Consider the following 10,663-nt stretch of genomic DNA (forward strand, 5'->3'; position numbering starts at 1 on the left):
CGCTCCAGCGCGCGTGGCTGACGGCGCCGAGCGTCGGCCCGCAGTGGGGCGGAGGGAAGCGAGGCCTACGTCACTGGCGCCACCGCCGGGCCTTGATGCTGATTGGGTACTCCAAGGGAACCGCCTCCACGCCCCCCACCCCCGGACCCTAGGCGCGCGCCCTGGGAGACCCGAAGACTGGGAGCCCTCGCCCCGGCGCTGCTGGGTGCGCGCGGTGCGGGCGGTGTGGGCGGCGCGGGAGCCGGCGCTGGAGGAGCAGCCCTGACCCACAGAAGGGCTGCTGAACTCGGTGAGGTGGATGCTGTGACAGTTCAGATTTTTGCCTTAAAATATAATGCTTTTGGTAAAGATGTTTACATATAACTTTTTTTAAAGGTGTAAATATCTCAACATTTAGATATATGTATTTGCGGTTTTTTTTTTTTTCTGAGAGTGAATCAAATGACCTAGTTAGGTGACTTACTTGCAGAATGCATATAAAAACACCTAAAACACAAATACACCCGCGTTATCATTCTGCCAGTGCCTCTTCCCGCTGCAAGAACTTGGGCCTCCCAGGGTTCCAGGTTCTGCCATCACTTGTTTGCTTTAGGCTCGGCAGGTGTCCTAATCTTCAAGGCCATTGACAGCTCTAGCCCCACCTTTTTTTGTATGATAGTATTCTTTTATCTGAATTTTGTCTGTTATTTTTTTCTATCGGACTTAAACTGGATCTCTCTCCCAATGCTTTGCTGTTTCTCTTCATGTCCAGCACTAGACAGAGGAGCATCTAAAATCCAACTACAAGTTAAACTCCTCGAAATTTGAAACCTTTTTACTTTACAAAATAAAAATTTAAGTTTTAGCAATAACATAAATATGCACTCGCCAGCCCCTCCCCCCACCTTTTCCAACCCCTCTGCTATCTGGATAAAGAAAAATTTACAAAGAGAAGTGAAGAAATACCTGCTGTAGCTAGATCATAAAGTATATTTGGCAAAGCACTGAAGGGTTGAATTACCTGTGAAATGGTGCTCTTGGCCTTAAAATGATATTTACATATACAGCACTTTAAAATAATATTTACATATATACATTTATTTCCACTTTAAAATAATATTTACATATACACATTTATTTCTTCGTTTATTTGTATTTTTCTTTTGATGTCACAACACAAGAAAAAGAAATTTTTGCACCATTAATAAGAATTGAGCCAAAGCTCATAATGCAAAGTTTATCTTCCTCCTAGAATTTAGATTTAATTAGATCTATTAATTTAAGATTACAGAATATCAAACATAAAAGAGGCTTTAAATTTTTCTAATTTATTTATTTTACAGATAGGGAAACGAATTCTGTGAATTAAGTGACTTTGGACAGAGATGACAGCACTTCAGAGCTCAGTTTCTGAATTCCTGGTCTATTATTCTTTCTAGCAACCACATTATCTTTCTTAACCCACTGTTAACTCCCTAACTTGGAGATTCTGGATGGGGAAGTGCAGGTTACCTAATGATATTCTTAAGAGACTTGGCGTTACATAATTCGTGATGTTAGGGAATGTGACCACATTCAGTGAAGAGTTCACAGTAAACCCTGTAAGCAGGAGCTCACTAAACTCTCACATTAGAAACCTTTAGTTAGTTTACCTTCTTAGGATTGCACACTATTATTTAAAACATAGTAACATGCAGTGAAAATATTCAGAACCTGGGACAGTGCCTGGCACATGCACCATAAATATTTGTTGAATGAATCACTGAATGATCTTCATAGAAAAGTCAGCATTGTTCTTGTTCTGAATAAATGTTTTTAACAGAATCCAAGTGTTCATGTCAGGAAATGAGAGACACACAGAAATGAAGCCTCAAGCCAGTGATGCTCTTTGCTACCCAGCAACATTTCCCCTGCTCTTCAGTTTAATTGGTGTCTACATTTATTTGGCATCTACTGTCTGTAATGTTCTGTGAAAAGTGTTATCTGTAAGATTTGAACATGAGATCCCTACTCTCTAGGCTATTTAACTTAGGTTTGCCTTGATAAAGGTAAGGGTACTGGCTGTGTTGGAAGCCTATATCTTTAAGGGAATTGGACATTTTCCCAACAGCCAGAGTTATGAAACCCAGAACTGAATTAATACAAATGAAAGTTTTGAAATTTCTTTTTACAGACTTTTGATATTAAAATAATACACCAATTCAGGAATGGTTTAGTCACATTCCTGTTGGAAATCAGGGAACACCCCAAGTGAATCCAAAAGTTTCTTTTCAATTCTGTGCCCTTCAGTGTGAAACAATTCACAAATGTAATTCATAAACCAAAATTATTTTCCACACATAAGTGAGGGAGCACCCATTAGCCTTAATCATTTTAAAAACTGTCCAGAAACAACCTAGAGGAAAGCTTTTAAAATCAATTAAAATATAAAATGATATTGATCCTTTGAGAAAAACATTTTCAGGTATCTTTTCAGCAGTGCCCCACTTTACTGGTACCAATTTACTGTATTAGTCCATTTTCACACTGCAGATAAAGACATACCCGAGCTGGGCAATTTATAAGGAAAGAGGTTTAATTGGACCTAACAGTTCCATGTGGCTGGTGAAGCCTCACAATCATGGCTTAAGGAGAGGAGGAACAAGTCCGGCTTTACACGGATGGTAGCAGGCAAAGAGAGAATGGGTAAGATGCAAAAGAAGAAACCCCTGATAAAACCATGCAGAGCCAAACTATATTATTCCTCCCCGGCCCCTGCCAAATCTCATGTCCTCACATTTCAAAAATAATCATGCCTTCCCAACAGTCCCCCAACATCTTAACTCATTTTTCAGCATTATCTCAAAAGTCCACAGTCCAAAGTCTCATCTGAAACATAGCAAATCCCTTCTGCCTATGAGCCTGTAAAATCAAAAGCAAGTTAGTTACTTCCTAGATGCAATGAGGGTACAGGCATTGGATAAATACAGCCATTCCAAATGGGAGACATTAGCCAAAGCAAAGGAGCCACAGGCCCCATGCAAGTCCAAAATCTAGCGGGGCAGTCAAATCTCAAAGTTCCCAAATGATCTTCTTTGATTCCATGTCTCACATCCAAGTTACACTGATGCAAGAGTGGGTTCCCATAGTCTTGGGCAGCTCTGCTCCTGTTGCCTTTGCAGGGTATAGCGCCCCCCCCCACCCTCTTGGCTGCTTGCATAGGCTGGCGTTGAGCGTCTGCAGCTTTTCCAGGTGCATGGTGCATGCTCTCGGTGGATCTACCATCCTGGTAGACTCTGGAGGACAGTGGCACTCTTCTCACAGCTCCACTAGGCGGTGCCCCAGTACGGACTCTATGCGGGGGCTCCAACCCCACCTAAAGTCTAAATGTGAGAGTAAGAAGAAAAAGATTCTGCTAAAGTCACACACATACACACACACACACACACACACACACACGGACGTGCATACACATGATCCTGCATTGTTAACATGTAAGATACAGTTTCCCCCGCAAAAACCTTGTCTAAGAAGTACCCTGCATCCAGCCTGGTCATATTACAGATAGAAAACCACACATAAAAAAACATAAAATAATGGGTTGATTAAACACCACCTGAAGTTACAACATGTAACTCACAATAAATTCTTAAAAATTATTTAATTATTAAGCTAAACATAAGAAAACATTGTATGCCAAGAACAAAATGGTGAAAATGGTATTTCACTGATTTTAAGTGAGGTATTTTTTATTGTGTGTAGGAACAGAACATTTGGGTGAGCTTTTCTAGGGATTTTTTTATACCATTTGCTCATTTTTCTTTTGGATAATTTATATTACAAAAAATGTTATGTGTAGGAGCTTTTATATATTTAACAGATTAACCATTGTGATACATATTATGTATTTCTTTTCTAGTTTGTCAGTTGCCTTTTAACTTCAACGGAAGTTTTCTTGTCATGCAGAAATTTCTGATATTTACATTGCCAATCTATTCTGTTACAGTATCTGAGTCTTCCATTATGCTTTAAAGATGTCTTCCCTTCTCTCAGATTTGATTTTTTTTTAAAGTATCCTATATTTTTTTTCTAGAAATATTGTAGGTTTTTTCTTGTTTGCACCTTTAGTCCACCTGGAATTTTTTTAATGGAGTTTGATAGAGATCTTGATTTTTTTCTAGATGGTCATCTAATCATCTCAAAACATTTATTGAATAATTGATCATTTTTCCACTGACCTAAAATATCCAATGTAGCGCGAACAAAATTCCCATATATACTTAGGCGTATTTCTGGACTTTTTGTTACATCTATCTGTCTGTTTATGTGATGTCACCACACTATTTTTATTTGCTTTTGTACTCACTTTCTCATGTTTTTGGTTAATCTCAAATGTGTATTTTTCCAGATGAACTTTAAAATTAGCTTTCTAATTCTAAAAATATTACTGGTTTTATTTTATTTTATTATTTGAGACAGAGTCTCTCTCTGTCACTCAGGCTGGAGTGCAGTGGCATGATCATGGCTCACTGTACGTCAGACTCCTGTCTCAGCCTCCAAGTAGCTATGACTACAGGTGTGAGCCAGCTTTTTTTTTTTTTGTAGAGATGGGGTCACATTATGTTACCCAGGCTGGACTGGTTATACGTTAATTGTAATCATGTTAAATTTATAAATAAATTTAGGAGAAATTGAAAAGACAATCTACTCTTGTTCTCTTAAGAATTATGATTTTGACAGATTATTGAATAGGTCGTTTTTTACATCTACGGATATGACTGTGGTACTTTTTTCTTTGAACACAGTGAATTATATTAATATATTTCCTAACACACTTTCTTTGAATTTCTGTAATTAATGCCATTTGATCATGATCTGTTATTCTTTTTTATATGCTACTTAATTCTGTATCTTCATTGTTTGTTGGAATTTTGTCATCAGTATTATAAGTGAGAATGATCTGGAGTTTTCTCTATTTAATTTAGTTTTCTCCCAATTATCTTGTGTTTGGCTTCATAAAAAATAATTAGGACGCTTTCCTTATTTGGATTTATATTTTTCTTAAATATTTGGTCAAATTCAACTGTGAAAATGTTTTCAATACTTTGGGTAAGGCAGCTCTTTAACAACTTTTGCTATTTAGCATTTTTGTTTACATAGCAATTGGTGGTCCATCAAGTTTTTTAAATCTTCTTAGTTCCTTTTTACACACAAAATGTGTACTTTCTGCTTTTAGGTAATAGTGTTGGTATACATGAATAAGCTCTACCATATTAGTAACTTTCTGTTTTCTCCTCTGTAAAATGTGAACACTAATATTCTATGTATATGTTATTAATTATAGATAGTATGTATTTAATTATAATATTTCCTTGAGCTATTTTGAGGATCAAAGTATTTAGTATTTAAGTGCTTCGAGTGGAGTCTGGAGCAGTAAATATTCAATGAATACTAGTTTTTATTACTGTAACATTTAAATATTATTAGTTTTTAGTTTTTTTTAGAAGTGTATGGGAATGGCAATTTATTAATATTATTTTTTATTTATTATTGTACTTTAAGTTCTGGAGTACATGTGCAGAATGTGCAGGTTTGTTACATATGTATACACATGCCAGGAATGGCAATCTTCTAAATAATTACTTATTTTAAAGAACAAGCAAAAAGAACTTATGAAGGATTCTCTTGATGAGCAAGAATCTACCTCTTTCCCACTACTGTTTTAAGTGTGATGAAGTCACATGACTCAAAACTCTCATGATATGACATGTGATCAGTGAAAGGTCTCCCCCCAGTTCTGGCCCTCAGCCACTTCAATCCATGCTGCCTGGGAGTTACCTGCCCTCCCTGTGCCATAACACTGTTTCCTTTAGTAAAAGTGTGGAAAGGGATATTTGGCCATGAAGAAAGAATTTAATGTAAGGTGGAAACAGTGTAGTATCAAGAGAAAGTAAGTGATAAAATTGAGAATACAGGAGAAATGCAAGTTTAATGACAAATGCCCATTAAAAATAGCCCTATTCTACTCTGAAACCTAGACCATTCACAAAATATTGGTAAGAAAATGGGCTTCAGGGCTCCCAGCTGTATGCAGCGTTTTAGTTAGGGAAACAGTATCAGTTAGGGTTCCCCCAGAGAAACAGAACCAATTGGTTGCATATGTATAGGACATTTATTATGAGCAATTGGCTCACATGATTATGGAGGCTGACAAGTCCTAGGATCTGCAGGGTGAGCTGGCAAGCTGGCAACCCAAAAGAGTCAATGGTGTAGTTCCAGTCTGAGACTGCAGGCCTGAGAACCAGGAGAGCCAGTGTTTCAGTTCAAAGGCAGTTAGACAAGAAGAATTCTCCCCTTACTTGGGGGAGCTTTTTTATTCTATTTAGGTCTTTAGCTGATTGGATGAGGCCCACCCACATTAGGGAGGGCAGTCTGCTTTATTTTGTCCACCAATGTAAATATTACTCTCACCTAAAAACACCCTCCCAGAAACACCCCAAATAATGTTTGACCAAATAACTGAGCATTCCATGGCCCAGTCACGTTGACACATAAAATTAATCATAGTTCTTTTTTTTTTTTCTGAGATGGAGTTTCACTCTTGTTGCTCAGGCTGCAGTACAATGATGCAATCTTGGCTCACCTCAGCCTCCACCTCCCGGATTCAAGCAATTCTCCTGCCTCAGTCTCCTGAGTCGTTGGGATTACAGGCACCCACCAAAATGCCCGGCTAATTTTGTATTTTTTAGTAGAGACAGGGTTTCTCCATGTTGGTCATGTTGGTCTCGAACTTTTGGCCTCAGGTGATCCTCCTGCCTTGGCCTCCCAAAGTGCTGGGATTACAAGCAGGAGCCACCATGCCTGGCCAATAATTCTATTTAACACACAAAATTAACCTTCTGAGAAATTCAGGAGATTTAAAGATACCTGGGTTATATACAGTATGTTCAACAGAAGGCACCACCCCCCTATTATTGAAAGAAGCTTTGAAATGAGAAGTAGAGTTGTCAGGAACAGCTTCAAAACTATCATTTATTTAATGCTTTCTATCTTTCATATACCAGTCTATAAACCGTTAACCCTCACAACACCCTTTTAAGGTTGTGCTGTTATTAGCTTCACTTTTCAAATAAGGAAATTGTGGCTTTGAGTAGCCAGTAACCTTTTAAGGTCACCTAGCCCAACACTGTCTGAATCCAAATTCCCAAAATTTAACCGTTACTTCTTCAGTTTGCCTCCCACCCGACTTTTTTTTTTGAGACGGAGTCTCACACTGCCACCCAGCCTGTAGTTCAGTGGCTCGATCTCCACTCACTGCAATTTCCGCCTGCTGAGTTCAAGCAATTTTCCTGCTTCATCCTCCCAAGTAGCTGGGACTACAGGTGTGCACCACCATGCCCAGCTAATTTTTTTGTCTTTGTAGTGGAGATGGGGTTTCACCATGTTGGCCGGGATGGCCTCGATCTCCTGACCTCGTGATCCGCCTGCCTCAGCCTCCAAAGTGCTGGGATTACAGGTGTGAGCTACCGCACCCGGCCTGCCCCTTGCTTTAATAAGACTTATGAGGCTCAAAACTTACAGGAACTTTAGATCTGCTTGTTGAATGACTTTTAAAGCAGAGATATTCACTGTTCACTAAAATCTCTTCTTCCTGGGCATGCAACCTGATACATTTCCCAGCCACCCTTGCAGTGAAGCATGGCCTTGGAATGTGTCTAAATATTATGTGGGCCACTTCCATGCTTGGCATATCAAAACCTCTTATAATTGTTGCTCCATACTCTTATTACTTTTCTGACTCATTGGGATGGTAACACTCTAGTATTTTTGAAAGTCACATATCAAAGATGTCAAAGCCAGTATCAGCCTGTGTTCTTGAAAGAGTGCATAGAACAGACACAGAGCCCCCCAGCTGATCTGGAATTCCCTTTGAATTTCCATGGTATAGAGCTTATAAAAGAAAATAACATTTCAAACCCTCTAAATTTATTATGCCAACAGAGAAGGTAAGCCCTGGAGACTGAGTCATGTCACATGTTTGCAATTCTGTTTCTTGGACTATAGCTGAACTCTCTTCCTCATTGATCTTGTTCTGTAAATGACTAAGAGATACCATAGCCCAGATCTTCCCTTCCAATCACTGATCTTTGTTATAGATCAGATGCCTCCTTTATGGTCCTGTATCTAACACAGACCAGATGGTGCCCAAGACCCCATAACAATTATATCTTCCATGTGGAATGTCAAATGTACCTTTCCCAAGGGAAAAAGACCACCTCAGCTAATCAGATCATTGTAACTATGCATTAAAACTTGCATAACTTCTACACTTTGGAACACTGATTTCCATTCTTTGGAATTTGTACTTCCCAGATGGGCCACCTCCACGTGGCACTTGAACACATTCTCCTTAAACTAGGTCCTGAACATTTTGATTATTTTAGGGTAGCAAGCTATTGTTGTTTTGGGACTTTTTCTTCAGTAGTTTAGCATCCTATTATTCCCTAATTAGTATTCCTATACTGCACTGTTAAAAATGCATTCTTTTGGCCAGGGGCAGTGGCTCACACCTGTAATCCCAGCAATTTGGGAGGCAGAGGTGGGCGGGTCATGAGGTCAGGAGATAGAGGCCATCCTGGCTAACATGGTGAAACCCCGTCTCTACTAAAATACAATTAGCTGGGCGTGGTGCTGCACACCTGTAGTCCCAGCTAGTTGGGAGGCTGAGGCAGGAGAATTGCTTGAATCCCATAGGTGGAGGTTGCAGTGAGCTAAGATGGCACCACTGCACTCCAGCCTGGGCAACAGGGGAGACTCTGTCTCAAAAAAAAAAAAAAAAAGTATTCTTCTGCTTTTGAGGTTTCCAGTGATTCTATTTTCTAGAAGTCAATTGGTGAATTCAGCTTACTAATCAAAGCTAGATGACCCAGAGTTTCTATCAGACACAAACAAGTTGAGTGTATCTTGTCTACTCACAAAATCCTGCCACCAAGCAAATATCTTGCAGCTGGCAAAGACTTTTCCCTAGAGAATTCATCCAGACCACCTTTCTTCACTTATTCTGACTTTCTAAGTTTTTATATATCATACAGAATAAATGTTATCCCATCACTTTTAAAGTTCTGTCCAATTGGGTACCCAACCCAATCCATCATAAATTGAATTCAACTGGAAATATTAGTTGCATTAAAAAAATGGAAACTGAATGTAAATTTTCCCAATGGTCTTTTTTTCTTTCTTTTTAAAAATTAATTTTTAGTGATTTAATTATTATGGGTACATATTACAATTATTTTAAAATTAATTTTAAACTTTTTAATTATTATGGCTATGTAATAATTGTATTTATGGTGTACCTGTGAGTTTTGATACAGGCATACTATTTATAACGACCAAATCAGAGTTATTGGGATCTCCTTTGTCTCAAGCATTCATTATTTCTTTGTGTTAGGAACATTCCAATACCACTCTTTCAGTTATTTTAAAATATACAATATATTTTTGTTAACTGTGGTCACCCTACTGTGCTACAGAATACCAGCTCTTGCTCATTTGATCAAACCGTAATTTTTGTACCCATTAACCATTCATTTTTATCCCCTTCTCCCCGCTACCCTTCCCAACATCTAGTAACCATCATTCTAATCTTAATCTCCATATATTTAATTATTTAATTTTTAGCTCCCACATATGAGAACATGTGACACTCGTCTTCTGTGCCTGGTTTATTTCACTTCACATAATGTCCTCCAATTCCATCCTAGCTGTTACAAGTGACAAGATTTCATTCTTTTTTATGGCTGCATAATATTGCATTGTGTATATGCATGACATTTTCTTTATCCATTCATCCACTGATGGACCCTTAAGTTGATTCTGTATCTTGGCCATTGTGAATAGTGCTGCAACAAACACGGGAGTGCAGATATCTTGTCAATGTACTGATTTTCTTTCCTTTGGAAATATACCAAGCAGTGGGATTGCTAGATCATACGGTAATTTTATTTTTAGTTTTTTGAGGAAACTTAATGCTGTTCTCCACAGTGGCTGCACTAATTTACTTTCCCACCAACAGTGGGAGATTGAACACAAATTTATAATTTTTATCACTTTTCTTTCATTATACTGATTATATGTGTTATGCAACTTTCTCCACATCCTCTACCAGTATTCATTATTGCCTGTCTTTTGGGTTAAAGCCATTTTAACTGGTGTGAGATGATATCTCATTGTAGTTTTGGTTTGCATGTAACTGATGATTAGTGATGTTGGGCATTTTGTCTGTTCAGATCTTTTGCCCATTTTGAAATCAGATTATTAGACTTTTTTCTTATTGAGTTGTTTGAGCTGTGTATAAATTGTGTTTATTAATTCCTTGCCAGATTAGTAGTTTGCACATATTTCTCCCACTTTGTGAGTGGTCACTTCACTTTGCTGATTGTTTCCTTTGCTGTGCAGAAGTCTTTTAGCTTGGTGGGATCCCAGTTGTCCATTTTTGCTTTGGTTGTCAGTGTTTTTGAGATATCGCTCAAGAAATCCTTGCCCAGATCAATGTCTTAGAACATTTCCCTGATGTTTTCTTTTAGTAGTTTCCTAGTTTGAGGTCTTAGATTTAAGTCTTTAATCTATTTGATTTGATTTTTTATATGGCGAGAAATAAGGGTCTAGTTTCATTCTTCTGCAAATGGATATCCAGTTTTCCTAG

Source organism: Cebus imitator, unplaced genomic scaffold (genome assembly GCF_001604975.1).
Source record: "Cebus imitator isolate Cc_AM_T3 unplaced genomic scaffold, Cebus_imitator-1.0 Scaffold43, whole genome shotgun sequence".
Lineage (NCBI taxonomy): Eukaryota > Metazoa > Chordata > Mammalia > Primates > Cebidae > Cebus > Cebus imitator.